Raw genomic sequence first — 17,544 nt, forward strand, 5'->3', positions numbered from 1 at the left:
GAATGTTAACTCTAGTCCTAGTGCTTGGCTTGACTTCTACGTAACATCAATATTCTACCGCGGAAGCAATTAATACCTGAGAATAAAACTCGCAAAATGGATCAACAATAATGTTGAGTGAATCTACAGGTTTTAGGTAAACAATACAGTATGTTTAAGAAATAATATTCCGAAAGACGTTTATTAGTGGAAGACCACTAAGGTTTAATGTTATAGTTGTAGACAACATCGTTTCCTGTTTCAAAAGTTTGTTGACACTAACATGTCAAGTTTTATCTCATTTGTTCATAAACCACAGTTTTAAATAACGTAGTATCGTATCTGAAAAATAGTTATCAGAAAAATAGTTAAGTTTCTTTGACCACGAGATTCTATCGTTTGCATAAACCGAGCACCTGAATACTAGCAATGACCCGAGTATAGATGCCACTATACCTGCCTTACCTCGTAAAATGTTATACACTTGTTCAAATGTATTTAATGTTCAAAGTAAATGCACCACAGTTTTTATAGTGGGTGATGTTGTCAACCTAACGGATCCGTCCATCTAAATTGTGCTTACACCGATGGTATTAAAAGTATTCAAGCTAGAGGCTTTTTGAATAAACTCATTATGCATATGTGTAGTACTCATGTCAATACAAAGTATTTGAAAATGTAAATATAACAGCGTGTATTCTCATCCCTGAAAACATGTAAAAAGCGGGACTGTAGACTCACCTTTGAATAAAGCTCAGATTGAAAAGTGAACAATTAACCTGTATGGTTTATAGCCGAGTAATGCAACCTAAGTATACGTATGTAGGTTGGTCAATATATGTATCTTAAATAAGTGTGGTTTCATAGTGTACGTTGTCTTATTGCTCGACTCGACGCGTTTCAAAGTAAAAGTCAACTATATCATGCAAGTCAAACAAAGTCAACCGAAGTCAAACTGACAGTCAAACTTGGTCAAAGTAGTCAACTAAAGTCAACATCAGTAGGTTCATGTCAAATATTGGTCAACATGTCAAACCTAAGTCAAACAATATGTTTTAGGCCATGAATGATCAATTTCACAATTTCAGTTTATCGTTATGCACAAAGTTCATGAACACGTAGCATACTTAGCACATTATCTCATAGTACAAAATTCAAGTAAACATGGAAAACTCCGGATCATAAATATACTTAAAATAGATTCCAAAAAGTCTGGCCAGGGACTCATACGACAATTAAAAGTCAGGAATCAGAAGGGATACATTTGGGGTTTGCCAAGTCAGTTTCTGACCGCACACTGATTTCATTTGGCTATAACCGGAGTTAGGAACATGCAATTGATACAAGAACAGTGGCCATAGTTCAAAGACAAATCAAAGTAACATATATAAAAAATATAGTAACTTTTGTTTAGCCAATTTGTACAGTTTATTCGTGCAAGTTGAACATTCAGTTTTTAGCTCAAATCAGAATTCACATAAAGTATGGCTCTATTGTGCCCAATGCATAAGGTTTTAGAGATTGAAATAAACTAAAAATAAGTCACATATCATGTTAAGTTTCATTTTCCAGAAGCATACATGCTAAATCTATAAACATAATCCACAGAGTATAAATCCGTGTGCAATTTACAGATTCGATTCTCATTTAGTTAGTCACATTTGCACGCGATTATCCGAAGATCTAGATACAATTAGCCTATGATATCCACATGAAATATGAAGTAATTTTTGTCTACTTTTCAAATATACAAATCTTTAATCACAGAAGTTAACACATTTTATCATACAAAGTTATTTTCATGCAAGTGCTGTATAAAACTACTTTTACACTAATTCAAGCATGTCTTGGGCTATACATAAGCAAATGACATGATTTCCTAGTCTAAATTGAGTGTTTTTAAATTATATTTCCAGTGGTATAAGTCTCACATGCCAATTTGTTGTCTATCAATACCATATTTCTGATTAAGCAACAAAAACACAACGATAATTCAAATTGACATAACTTAATCATACGGAAACGAAATCAAGCGAATCCAAAGCCTAAACTCAATAGTTTTTCGCAAGGAATCTGATTATAAAATAATAATTAACATTTGAAAAACTTAATTTTTCTGATCAAACAATAACAAATTCGTTTTTAAACCCTAGCGCATCAAACAATCAAAATAACGATGACGATTAACACGTACGCGTATAGACTTGAGCAATTGACAACATAACTATGAAACTCATATAAAAATCAAATTTTAAGAATTAGGATTTATGAAATTATACCTTAGATCGCTAAAAGATTTATATCAACGCGTAGAGGAGATCGAGAATTACAACTTTCGTGTTCAAGGTTTTATCAAAAAGTGAAAATTGAAGGTGATTGTGTGTGTGTGTGTGTGATCGTCGATGGGAGGGAGAAGAAGGGAAGAAAAGTCGACTGGAATTGTAAAGTGGGGAATTAGGGTAGCTTTAGGTTTACTAGTTAATTTATATTTAGGCTTAATGACACTAGTAACCAAGTAAAGCCCAACAAAGCAAATAAAGGGGAGGGGGTGGGGTGGTCGGCCGATTGGCCCAATGGGATGAGTTCCCGGGCTCTCGTTTTTCAATTCCGTGTAATCGTGGTCCGTTTTAAGTGTCGTTTAGTCGTACCGAAGGCCCGGGACGCTAACCCGATCGTTAAACGCAACCAATTGTTTAATTTATTAAAAACCCAATAAATTAAATATTTTAAAAAGTTAATAATTAATAAAATTAATTATTAAAATAAACCCGAGCGTTTCGTTACTCAAAAAGCTATTATCAAAATCGTATCATTTTTATCGTATTTCATTATCCAAAATATTTATTTGAATTAATATCAACCCATATTAATTAGTGAAACCCTCCGAAGATCAAGTACACATTTAATACACCTAAACGCATAAAAGTTAAATAATCGCCGTTAAATAAACTAACGGAAGGTTAACGAAAGTAACGGAAAAATCAGAGTTGTTACATATTTAAAGGGTCTTTGTCATCCATTTTTACACAATTCAATTCACTTCTTTCTCTCTCTTTCTACAATATTAGTCATACTTTCATGGTCTTCCACTCCGTGCGGGAAACCTAGTACCCGGAGAAGAACGCCGAAGATTGTATTAGGAGCGGTCTGGAGTTTGAAGTTGTCACTTTTGTATTCAGAACTCGTTTAATCTACTGGTACTTCTATCCTTTGTCTTTATATAATGTTTTCCATTATTATGCTTTGTGATATTATTGCCATGATTAGCGAGTAGTTATCTTTAGTGTAAGCTATGATGTAGTCAGTTATAATGCCGAAATAATATTATGGCTTGCGTATGTTGCTGAGATTGTAGTGACCCGAACTTTTCCATGTTTATATATATTAATTGAGATTGATATTTACATGATTAACTGTTTCCAACATGTTAAGCAATCAAACTTGTTAAGACTTGATTAATTGAAATAGGTTTCATATAGACAAATGACCACCCAAGTTGACCGGTGATTCACGAACGTTAAAACTTGTAAAAACTATCATATATATGGTTATATATATAGTTAACATGATATTATGATAAGTAAACATATCATTAATTATATTAACAATGAACTACATATGTAAAAATAAGACTACTAACTTAATGATTTTGAAACGAGACATATATGTAACGATTATCGTTGTAACGACATTTAATGTATATATATCATATTAAGAGATATTCGTACATCATAATATTATGATAATATAATAATTTAAAATCTCTTTTGATATTATAAACATTGGGTTAACAACATTTAACAAGATCGTTAACCTAAAGGTTTCAAAACAACATTTACATGTAACGACTAACGATGACTTAACGACTCAGTTAAAATGTATATACATGTAGTGTTTTAATATGTATTCATACACTTTTGAAAGACTTCAAGACACTTATCAAAATACTTCTACTTAACAAAAATGCTTACAATTACATCCTCGTTTAGTTTCATCAACAATTCTACTCGTATGCACCCGTATTCGTACTCGTACAATACACAGCTTTTAGATGTATGTACTATTGGTATATACACTCCAATGATCAGCTTTTAGCAGCCCATGTGAGTCACCTAACACATGTGGGAACCATCATTTGGCAACTAGCATGAAATATCTCATAAAATTACAAAAATATGAGTAATCATTCATGACTTATTTACATGAAAACAAAATAACATATCCTTTATATCTAATCCATACACCAACGACCAAAAACACCTACAAACACTTTCATTCTTCAATTTTCTTCATCTAATTGATCTCTCTCAAGTTCTATCTTCAAGTTCTAAGTGTTCTTCATAAATTCCAAAAGTTCTAGTTTCATAAAATCAAGAATACTTTCAAGTTTGCTAGCTCACTTCCAATCTTGTAAGGTGATCATCCAACCTCAAGAAATCTTTGTTTTTTACAGTAGGTTATCATTCTAATACAAGGTAATAATCATATTCAAACTTTGATTCAATTTCTATAACTATAACAATCTTATTTCAAGCGATGATCTTACTTGAACTTGTTTTCGTGTCATGATTCTGCTTCAAGAACTTCGAGCCATCCAAGGATCCATTGAAGCTAGATCCATTTTTCTCTTTTCCAGTAGGTTTATCCAAGGAACTTAAGGTAGTAATGATGTTCATAACATCATTCGATTCATACATATAAAGCTATCTTATTCGAAGGTTTAAACTTGTAATCACTAGAACATAGTTTAGTTAATTCTAAACTTGTTCGCAAACAAAAGTTAATCCTTATAACTTGACTTTTAAAATAAACTAAACACATGTTCTATATCTATATGATATGCTAACTTAATGATTTAAAACCTGGAAACACGAAAAACACCGTAAAACCGGATTTACGCCGTCGTAGTAACACCGCGGGCTGTTTTGGGTTAGTTAATTAAAAACTATGATAAACTTTGATTTAAAAGTTGTTATTCTGAGAAAATGATTTTTATTATGAACATTAAACTATATCCAAAAATTATGGTTAAACTCAAAGTGGAAGTATGTTTTCTAAAATGGTCATCTAGACGTCGTTCTTTCGACTGAAATGACTACCTTTACAAAAATGACTTGTAACTTATTTTTCCGACAATAAACCTATACTTTTTCTGTTTAGATTCATAAAATAGGGTTCAATATGAAACCATAGCAATTTGATTCACTCAAAACGGATTTAAAATGAAGAAGTTATGGGTAAAATAAGATTGGATAATTTTTCTCATTTTAGCTACGTGAAAATTGGTAACAAATCTATTCCAACCATAACTTAATCAACTTGTATTGTATATTATGTAATCTTGAGATACCATAGACACGTATACAATGTTTTGACCTATCATGTCGACACATCTATATATATTTCGGACCAACCATAGACACTCTATATGTGAATGTTGGAGTTAGCTATACAGGGTTGAGGTTGATTCCAAAATATATATAGTTTGAGTTGTGATCAATACTGAGATACGTATACACTGGGTCGTGGATTGATTCAAGATAATATTTATCGATTTATTTCTGTACATCTAACTGTGGACAACTAGTTGTAGGTTACTAACGAGGACAGCTGACTTAATAAACTTAAAACATCAAGATATATTAAAAGTGTTGTAAATATATTTTGAACATACTTTGATATATATGTATATATTGTTATAGGTTCGTGAATCAACCAGTGGCCAAGTCTTACTTCCCGACGAAGTAAAAATCTGTGAAAGTGAGTTATAGTCCTACTTTTAAAATCTAATATTTTTGGAATGAGAATACATGCAGGTTTTATAAATGATTTACAAAATAGACACAAGTACGTGAAACTACATTATATGGTTGAATTATCAAAATCGAATATGCCCCTTTTTATTAAGTCTGGTAATCTAAGAATTAGGGAACAGACACCCTAATTGACGCGAATCCTAAAGATAGATCTATCGGGCCCAACAAGCCCCATCCAAAGTACCGGATGCTTTAGTACTTCGAAATTTATATCATATCCGAAGGGTGTCCCGGAATGATGGGGATATTCTTATATATGCATCTTGTTAATGTCGGTTACCAGGTGTTCACCATATGAATGATTTTTATCTCTATGTATGGGATGTGTATTGAAATATGAAATCTTGTGGTCTATTATTATGATTTGATATATATAGGTTAAACCTATAACTCACCAACATTTTTGTTGACGTTTTAAGCATGTTTATTCTCAGGTGATTATTAAGAGCTTCCGCTGTCGTATACTTAAATAAGGACGAGATTTGGAGTCCATGCTTGTATGATATTTTGTAAAAACTGCATTCAAGAAACTTATTTTGTTGTAACATATTTGTATTGTAAACCATTATGTAATGGTCATGTGTAAACATGATATTTTAGATTATCATTTTTTGATAATCTACGTAAAGCATTTTAAACCTTTATTGATGTAATAAAGGTTATGGTTTGTTTTAAAATGAATGCAGTCTTTGAAAAACGTCTCATATAGAGGTCAAAACCTCGCAACGAAATCAATTAATATGGAACGTTTTTAATCAATAAGAACAGGACATTTCAGTTGGTATCAGAGCGTTGGTCTTAGAGAACCAGAATTTTGCATTAGTGTATCTTATCGAGTTTGTTAGGATGCATTAGTGAGTCTGGACTTCGACCGTGTTTACTTGAAAAATGATTGCTTAACAAATTTTGTTGGAAACTATATATTTTTAACATGTGAATATTATGTGATATATTAATCTCTTAACGCGTTTGATATTATGTGATAGATGTCTACCTCTAGAACAAGTCCCATTGACTCACCTAATAATAATGAAGAGTCAAATGTAAATTGGAATGATTCGTGGACTGATTCACAAGTTCCCGAAGAGGAACCGGAAGAAGAGTCGGAACCGGAAGAAGAATCGGAACCGGAAGAAGAATCGGAACCGGATGAAGAAATAGAACCGGTGGGGGAAATAATAAAACGGTTAAGTAAAAGAAAATCCTCAACCAACAGACCAAGGTTAATTATGGTCAATGGTATTTCCGCCAAGGAAGAAAAATATTGGGAGGATTACCAATTCTCTGATGAATCGGATTCCGACGAGAATTCCGATGATGTTATAGAAATTACCCCAACTGAATTTAAAAAGGCAAAAGAAAATAATAAGGGAAAGGGCATAAAAATAGAGAAATCTAATTCCAACCCCGATGAACTTTATATGTATCGTCAACCCCCGAAGTCCTTAAGTTGTAACAATGACCCGGGAACCTCTAAACCACCAGGTTTTTCTAAACCAATGTGGATTACGACGGCTCGTATTAGGGGAACATCATATATCCCTAGAAACTTGGCAAAACGAACCAAAACCGAAGAAGAAGAAACAAGCGAATCGGAATAAGATAGTTGTATTCATGTGGTGTAATATATGTAATATAGTGTGCTTATGCTTTATGATATATGTAAAAATTGCTTGTATTAATAAGTATTTTTTTTATGAATCTAACTCTTGTCTATTTTACAGTATAAAAACACAAAATGGATAGACAACCCAATATTTTAAGAGACCTACCCGGAGACATGAATGATGAAATCTTGTCTAGAGTCGGTCAGAATTCTTCAGCACAACTATTTAAGGCGAGATCAGTTTGTAAGACATTCGAAGAACGTTCCAAGAATGCTTTGGTTTATAAAAGGCTTTCGTTCGAAAGATGGGGGATATCACATTGGGAAATCCATAAGTTACGATGTGTTTACTTTGACGCATATATTGCGGGGAACCCAAATGCTATTTTACGCAATGGGTTAAGAAATTATTTTGACTCAATATATCCGAATATTGGACTTCGTGATTTAGAAAAAGCGGCTAACATGCAACATAAAGAAGCATGTTATGCTTACGGATTAGTAATGTTCGCTTCTCACCAAAGTGAGAACAAGAACATCGGGCTACAACTATTAAACAAAACGTTCCCACAAGTGACGGAGTCGGTAATTGGGGTAAGAAATGAGGTTTTTAGATTGTTACGGGACTGTTGGACATTACGTAACCCTCGTCCCTTTGACGACGTTACAACACGCTGTCTTATCAACGACCATAACGTTTATGTTCCACAAGAGCAAGGATGGGAAGTAATCCTAGTAAAACCAGAATGCATGACTTGTTTCTGGACGTATGAATTACGTGTCTTTATTGCCTTTGCTGAACGACTTGTGTACTAGCTAGAATTATCTTCACAACCATCTTGTATCAAATTTATTGTGTGCTATATTTCATGCTATATGTAAAATAAGCGGTATTGTAAGTTTGTAAAATATTGTGTAAAAGTTTGAACGCGAAATATTATTATAATCAGTTTTTCATATAGAATTGTAGTAGTTGAATTGTATATTAGCTACTAAGTATGAACTTAACGGGTAGGTACTACCCGAATTTAAACTTATAAAACGCTAATATGAAGAAAAAGCTTTTATAAATGAGTTCATATTATGCTACAAAATACTATTAACTACTCTTAATATTCTGTATGATTAACTTGTTCCATTTGACTATTTTGAAGGAAATGGCACCGACTACTCGACATACTATGAATTTGAATGAAGAGGAATTCCGTACTTTTCTAGCTTCAAACATAGCCGCAGTACAGGCTGTGCTACATACCAACAATAACCTTGGATCTAGCAGTACAGGAAATCGTGTAGGATGCACCTACAAAGAATTCACTGCCTGCAAACCTTTGGAATTTGATGGAACCGAAGGACCGATCGGATTGAAACGGTGGACCGAGAAGGTCGAATCGGTGTTTGCCATAAGTAAGTGTACTGAAGAGGACAAGGTGAAGTACGCTACGCATACCTTCACAGGTTCTACGTTAACATGGTGGAATACCTATCTAGAGCAAGTGGGACAAGACGATGCGTACGCACTACCGTGGTCAGCATTCAAGCACTTGATGAACGAGAAGTACCGTCCCAGAACCGAGGTCAATAAGCTCAAGACAGAACTTAGAGGGTTACGAACCCAAGAATTTGATATTACCACGTACGAAAGACGATTCATAGAATTGTGCCTATTGTGTCAGGGAGCATTCGAAGATGAGGAAGAGAAGATCGACGCGTTTGTGAAAGGATTACCGGAAAGAATCCAAGAAGATATAAGTTCACACGAGCCCGCCTCCATACAACAGGCATGTAGAATGGCTCACAAACTAGTGAACCAGATTGAAGAAAGAATTAAAGAACAGACTGCTGAAGAGGCTAATGTGAAGCAAGTCAAAAGAAAGTGGGAGGAAAACGGTAATAAGAATCACCAATACAACAACAACAATAATCGCAAAAATTATCCCAACAATCGCAACATCAATCGCAACTACAACAAACGGCCCAACAACAACAACAACAGCAACTACAACAATCATCCCAACAACAATAATAACCGCAACAACAACAACAATCAGAAGCAGCTATGCCAAAGGTGTGAAAAGTATCACTCGGGGTTCTGCACCAAATTTTGCAACAAGTGTAAAAGAAATGGTCATAGCGCGGCGAAGTGTGAGGTCTACGGACCAGGGGTTAATAGAACGAAAGGAACAAATGGTGTCGGAACGAGTAATGGCGGAGCAAGTAGTGTCGGAGCAAGTTATGCCAATGTAGTTTGTTATAAATGTGGAAAACCGGGCCACATTATTAGAAATTGCCCGAACCAGGAGAACACGAATGGACAAGGCCGCGGAAGAGTTTTCAATATTAATGCGGCAGAGGCACAGGAAGACCCGGAGCTTGTTACGGGTACATTTCTTATTGACAATAAATCTGCTTACGTTTTATTTGATTCGGGTGCGGATAGAAGCTATATGAGTAGAGATTTTTGTGCTAAATTAAGTTGTCCATTGACGCCTTTGGATAGTAAATTTTTACTTGAATTAGCAAATGGTAAATTAATTTCAGCAGATAATATATGTCGGAATCGAGAAATTAAACTGGTTAGCGAAACATTTAAGATTGACTTGATACCAGTAGAGTTAGGGAGTTTTGATGTGATAATCGGTATGGACTGGTTGAAAGAAGTGAAAGCAGAGATCGTTTGTTACAAAAATGCAATTCGCATTATACGAGAAAAAGGAAAACCCTTAATGGTGTACGGAGAAAAGGGCAACACGAAGCTACATCTTATTAGTAATTTGAAGGCACAAAAACTAATAAGAAAAGGTTGCTATGCTGTTCTAGCACACGTCGAGAAAGTACAAACTGAAGAAAAGAGCATCAATGATGTTCCCATTGCAAAAGAATTTCCCGATGTATTTCCGAAAGAATTACCGGGATTACCCCCACAGCGATCCGTTGAATTTCAAATAGATCTTGTACCAGGAGCTGCACCAATAGCTCGTGCTCCTTACAGACTCGCACCCAGCGAGATGAAAGAACTGCAAAGCCAATTACAAGAACTTTTAGAGCGTGGTTTCATTCGACCAAGCACATCACCGTGGGGAGCTCCTGTTTTGTTTGTCAAGAAGAAAGATGGTACATTCAGGTTGTGTATCGACTACCGAGAGTTGAACAAACTTACCATCAAGAACCGCTACCCACTACCGAGAATCGACGACTTATTTGATCAACTACAAGGCTCTTCTGTTTATTCAAAGATTGACTTACGTTCTGGGTATCATCAAATGCGGGTGAAAGAAGATGATATTCCAAAGACTGCTTTCAGAACACATTACGGTCATTACGAGTTTATGGTCATGCCATTTGGTTTAACTAATGCACCAGCTGTGTTCATGGACCTTATGAACCGAGTGTGTGGACCATACCTTGACAAGTTTGTCATTGTTTTCATTGATGGCATACTTATTTACTCAAAGAATGACCAAGAACACGGTGAACATTTGAGAAAGGTGTTAGAAGTATTGAGGAAAGAAGAATTGTACGCTAAGTTTTCAAAGTGTGCATTTTGGTTGGAAGAAGTTCAATTCCTCGGTCACATAGTGAACAAAGAAGGTATTAAGGTGGATCCGGCAAAGATAGAAACTGTTGAAAAGTGGGAAACCCCGAAAACTCCGAAACACATACGCCAGTTTTTAGGACTAGCTGGTTACTACAGAAGGTTCATCCAAGACTTTTCCAGAATAGCAAAACCCTTGAATGCATTAACGCATAAAGGGAAGAAATTTGAATGGAATGATGAACAAGAGAAAGCGTTTCAGTTATTGAAGAAAAAGCTAACTACGGCACCTATATTGTCATTGCCTGAAGGGAATGATGATTTTGTGATTTATTGTGACGCATCAAAGCAAGGTCTCGATTGTGTATTAATGCAACGAACGAAGGTGATTGCTTATGCGTCTAGACAATTGAAGATTCACGAACAAAATTATACGACGCATGATTTGGAATTAGGTGCAGTTGTTTTTGCATTAAAGACTTGGAGGCACTACTTATATGGGGTTAAAAGTATTATATATACCGACCACAAAAGTCTTCAACACATATTTAATCAGAAACAACTGAATATGAGGCAGCGTAGGTGGATTGAATTATTGAATGATTACGACTTTGAGATTCGTTACCACCCGGGGAAGGCAAATGTGGTAGCCGATGCCTTGAGCAGGAAGGACAGAGAACCCATTCGAGTAAAATCTATGAATATAATGATTCATAATAACCCTACTACTCAAATAAAGGAGGCGCAACAAGGAGTTTTAAAAGAGGGAAATTTAAAGGATGAAATACCCAAAGGATCGGAGAAGCATCTTAATATTCGGGAAGACGGAACCCGGTATAGGGCTGAAAGGATTTGGGTACCAAAATTTGGAGATATGAGAGAAATGGTACTTAGAGAAGCTCATAAAACCAGATACTCAATACATCCTGGAACGGGGAATATGTACAAGGATCTCAAGAAACATTTTTGGTGGCCGGGTATGAAAGCCGATGTTGCTAAATACGTAGGAGAATGTTTGACGTGTTCTAAGGTCAAAGCTGAGCATCAGAAACCATCAGGTCTACTTCAACAACCCGAAATCCCGGAATGGAAATGGGAAAACATTACCATGGATTTCATCACTAAATTGCCAAGGACTGCAAGTGGTTTTGATACTATTTAGGTAATAGTTGATCGTCTCACCAAATCAGCACACTTCCTGCCAATAAGAGAAGATGACAAGATGGAGAAGTTAGCACGACTGTATTTGAAGGAAGTCATCTCCAGACATGGAATACCAATATCTATTATCTCTGATAGGGATGGCAGATTTATTTCAAGATTCTGGCAGACATTACAGCAAGCATTAGGAACTCGTCTAGACATGAGTACTGCCTATCATCCACAAACTGATGGGCAGAGCGAAAGGACGATACAAACGCTTGAAGACATGCTACGAGCATGTGTTATTGATTTCGGAAACAGTTGGGATCGACATCTACCGTTAGTAGAATTTTCCTACAACAACAGCTACCGTTCAAGCATTGAGATGGCGCCGATTTTTTGGAGTGAAGTGGGGATAGACAGATTACGGGTCCGGAGATTACACAAGAAACTACCGAGAATATCATCCAAATTCAACAACGGTTGAAAACCGCCCAAAGTCGATAAAAGAGCTACGCTGACATTAAAAGAAAAGATATAGAATTTGAAATTGGAGAGATGGTCATGCTTAAAGTTGCACCTTGGAAAGGCGTTGTTCGATTTGGTAAACGAGGGAAATTAAATCCAAGGTATATTGGACCATTCAAGATTATTGATCGTGTCGGACCAGTAGCTTACCGACTTGAGTTACCTCAACAACTCGCGGCTGTACATAACACTTTCCACGTCTCGAATTTGAAGAAATGTTTTGCTAAAGAAGATCTCACTATTCCGTTAAATGAAATCCAAATCAACGAAAAACTTCAATTCATCGAAGAACCCGTCGAAATAATGGATCGTGAGGTTAAAAGACTTAAGCAAAACAAGATACCAATTGTTAAGGTTCGATGGAATGCTCGTAGAGGACCCGAGTTCACCTGGGAGCGTGAAGATCAGATGAAGAAGAAATGCCCGCATCTATTTCCAGAAGATTCGTCAACACCTTCAACAGCTTAAAATTTCGGGACGAAATTTATTTAACGGGTAGGTACTGTAGTGACCCGAACTTTTCCATGTTTATATATATTAATTGAGATTGATATTTACATGATTAAATGTTTCCAACATGTTAAGCAATCAAACTTGTTAAGACTTGATTAATTGAAATAGGTTTCATATAGACAATTGACCACCCAAGTTGACCGGTGATTCACGAACGTTAAAACTTGTAAAAACTATCATATATATGGTTATATATATAGGTAACATGATATTATGATAAGTAAACATATCATTAATTATATTAACAATGAACTACATATGTAAAAACAAGACTACTAACTTAATGATTTTGAAACGAGACATATATGTAACGATTATCGTTGTAACGACATTAAATGTATATATATCATATTAAGAGATATTCATACATCATAATATCATGATAATATAATAATTTAAAATCTCTTTTGATATTATAAACATTGGGTTAACAACATTTAACAAGATCGTTAACCTAAAGGTTTCAAAACAACATTTACATGTAACGACTAACGATGACTTAACGACTCAGTTAAAATGTATATACATGTAGTGTTTTAATATGTATTCATACACTTTTGAAAGACTTCAATACACTTATCAAAATACTTCTACTTAACAAAAATGCTTATAATTACATCCTCGTTCAGTTTCATCAACAATTCTACTCGTATGCACCCGTATTCGTACTCGTACAATACACAGCTTTTAGATGTATGTACTATTGGTATATACACTCCAATGATCAGCTCTTAGCAGCCCATGTGAGTCACCTAACACATGTGGGAACCATCATTTAGCAACTAGCATGAAATATCTCATAAAATTACAAAAATATGAGTAATCATTCATGACTTATTTACATGAAAACAAAATAACATATCCTTTATATCTAATCCATACACCAACGACCAAAAACACCTACAAACACTTTCATTCTTCAATTTTCTTCATCTAATTGATCTCTCTCAAGTTCTATCTTCAAGTTCTAAGTGTTCTTCATAAATTCCAAAAGTTCTAGTTTCATAAAATCAAGAATACTTTCAAGTTTGCTAGCTCACTTCCAATCTTGAAGGTGATCATTCAACCTCAATAAATCTTTGTTTCTTACAGTAGGTTATCATTCTAATACAAGGTAATAATCATATTCAAACTTTGGTTCAATTTCTATAACTATAACAATCTTATTTCAAGTGATGATCTTACTTGAACTTGTTTTCGTGTCATGATTCTGCTTCAAGAACTTCGAGCCATCCAAGGATCCATTGAAGCTAGATCCATTTTTCTCTTTTCTAGTAGGTTTATCCAAGTAAATTAAGGTAGTAATGATGTTCATAACATCATTCGATTCATACAATAAAGCTATCTTATTCGAAGGTTTAAACTTGTAATCACTAGAACATAGTTTAGTTAATTCTAAACTTGTTCGCAAACAAAAGTTAATCCTTCTAACTTGACTTTTAAAATTAACTAAACACATGTTCTATATCTATATGATATGCTAACTTAATGATTTAAAACCTGGAAACACGAAAAACACCGTAAAACCGGATTTACGCCGTCGTAGTAACACCGCGGGCTGTTTTGGGTTAGTTAATTAAAAACTATGATAAACTTTGATTTAAAAGTTGTTATTCTGAGAAAATTATTTTTATTATGAACATTAAACTATATCCAAAAATTATGGTTAAACTCAAAGTGGAAGTATGTTTTCTAAAATGGTCATCTAGACGTCGTTCTTTCGACTGAAATGACTACCTTTACAAAAACGACTTGTAACTTATTTTTCCGACTATAAACCTATACTTTTTATGTTTAGATTCATAAAATAGGGTTCAATATGAAACCATAGCAATTTGATTTACTCAAAACGGATTTAAAATGAAGAAGTTATGGGTAAAACAAGATTGGATAATTTTTCTCATTTTAGCTACGTGAAAATTGGTAACAAATCTATTCCAACCATAACTTAATCAACTTGTATTGTATATTATATAATCTTGAGATACCATAGACACGTATACAATGTTTCGACCTATCATGTCGACACATCTATATATATTTCAGAACAACCATAGACACTCTATATGTGAATGTTGGAGTTAGCTATACAGGGTTGAGGTTGATTCCAAAATATATATAGTTTGAGTTGTGATCAATACTGAGATACGTATACACTGGGTCGTGGATTGATTCAAGATAATATTTATCGATTTATTTCTGTACATCTAACTGTGGACAACTAGTTGTAGGTTACTAACGAGGACAGCTGACTTAATAAACTTAAAACATCAAGATATATTAAAAGTGTTGTAAATATATTTTGAACATACTTTGATATATATGTATATATTGTTATAGGTTCATGAATCAACCAGTGGCCAAGTCTTACTTCCCGACGAAGTAAAAATCTGTGAAAGTGAGTTATAGTCCCACTTTTAAAATCTAATATTTTGGGATGAGAATACATGCAGGTTTTATAAATGATTTACAAAATAGACACAAGTACGTGAAACTACATTCTATGGTTGAATTATCGAAATCGAATATGCCCCTTTTTATTAAGTCTGGTAATCTAAGAATTAGGGAACAGACACCCTAATTGACGCGAATCCTAAAGATAGATCTATTGGGCCTAACAAACCCCATACAAAGTACCGGATGCTTTAGTACTTCGAAATTTATATCATATCCGAAGGGTGTCCCGGAATGATGGGGATATTCTTATATATGCATCTTGTTAATGTCGGTTACCAGGTGTTCACCATATGAATGATTTTTATCTCTATGTATGGGATGTGTATTGAAATATGAAATCTTGCGGTCTATTGTTACGATTTGATATATATAGGTTAAACCTATAACTCACCAACATTTTTGTTGACGTTTAAAGCATGTTTATTCTCAGGTGATTATTAAGAGCTTCCGCTGTCGCATACTAAAATAAGGACAAGATTTGGAGTCCATGCTTGTATGATATTATGTAAAAACTGCATTCAAGAAACTGATTTCGATGTAACATATTTGTATTGTAAACCATTATGTAATGGTCGTGTGTAAACAGGATATTTTAGATTATCATTATTTGATAATCTACGTAAAGCTTTTTAAACCTTTATTTATGAAATAAAGGTTATGGTTTGTTTTAAAAATGAATGCAGTCTTTGAAAAACGTCTCATATAGAGGTCAAAACCTCGCAACGAAATCAATTAATATGGAACGTTTTTAATCAATAAGAACAGGACATTTCAACTTAGACCGCTAAGAATTCTTCCAACACATCCTTTCTTCTATTCGATATCATACATTGTACCCATCCGACGAGATCCACACCTATCTGCCGATAGTTCGACGATGGCCGTACGCATCACAGTCGCTGACATCACCAAACCCTTGTTAGAAGGACGAGGAGGACCGATACTCTATCCAGAGGTTAACGGAGCGTCTTTTATGCTTAAGTATGGCATCATACAACTCATTCAAAATCACGTCTATTTCATGGATTACCAATTGACGATCCCAACTCTCACTTAGATAGATTCCTCTCCTTATCCAACTCATATAAGCAAAACGGGATTGAACAAGATATAGTTCATCTGTATCTGTTCGCCTATTCCTTAAATCTTCATGTAAAAACCTGGTTCGAGGGGTTAGAACCCAACTCTATCACCTCATGGGAGGAAATGGCAACAACTTTTTTAATCAAGTACTTTCCCCTATCAAAACAAATTAGACTTAGGAATGATATCTTAAACTTTCAACAAGCATACGATGAATCACTCTATAGTGCATGGGAATGATTCAAACATTTTCTTCGAAGATGCCCGAACCACCGTCTTAAGAGCTCTGTTCAAATTTTGACCTTCTACATAGGTCTAGATCAGAACAACAAGTCTACTCTTGATGCTATTTCACAATGTAACTTCATGAAATTCACTGCTGACTACGCCTGGAGATTGATCGAGGAAATGACTATGCACTATCACGATTGGAACATGGAAGAGCACATTTCATCAGCAACATCGCTTTTCTTCTCCGATCCTATCAAAAATAAAACCATCAAATTTCTCTTGGACCAAATAGAAAACCTCACCAAAGAAGTAAGAGAGCTAAAGAAACTCCCGCAATAAGTGCAATTATGACAGAATTGTACTAACCCACATCCAGCCATGGTATACCAGGCTGAATGTGAGGACACTGTTGTCTACTCTGATAAGATCCTAGCTCATCCGCACAACAAAATACTAAACCCACTACCCTACCAGAGACAAGTCCAGACGATGTCCTAATACGAATCATCTCCATGATCATAGAAAGACAAGATGTAGCTGACTTAGTCATGACTAATCACTTGAGTAGTATTGAAAATCAAATAAGCTAGCTAAATTAACGTCTCGATTCTCTAGGTTATCCTAAAAATGACTCAAAGGTGGCACATAGCCAA

General features: G+C 34.8%; 1 non-coding gene across 1 annotated transcript; it reads right to left on the reverse strand.

The window, feature by feature from the left end:
• Nucleotides 1-16,831: 16,831 nt before the first annotated feature.
• On the reverse strand, nucleotides 16,832-16,938 carry LOC139878889 (small nucleolar RNA R71). Its single transcript, XR_011769750.1, has one exon. It is a non-coding gene; the product is annotated as a small nucleolar RNA R71 (small nucleolar RNA).
• Nucleotides 16,939-17,544: the final 606 nt, after the last annotated feature.

The sequence above is a fragment of the Rutidosis leptorrhynchoides genome, chromosome 11, assembly GCF_046630445.1.
Source record: "Rutidosis leptorrhynchoides isolate AG116_Rl617_1_P2 chromosome 11, CSIRO_AGI_Rlap_v1, whole genome shotgun sequence".
In the NCBI taxonomy this organism is placed as follows: domain Eukaryota; kingdom Viridiplantae; phylum Streptophyta; class Magnoliopsida; order Asterales; family Asteraceae; genus Rutidosis; species Rutidosis leptorrhynchoides.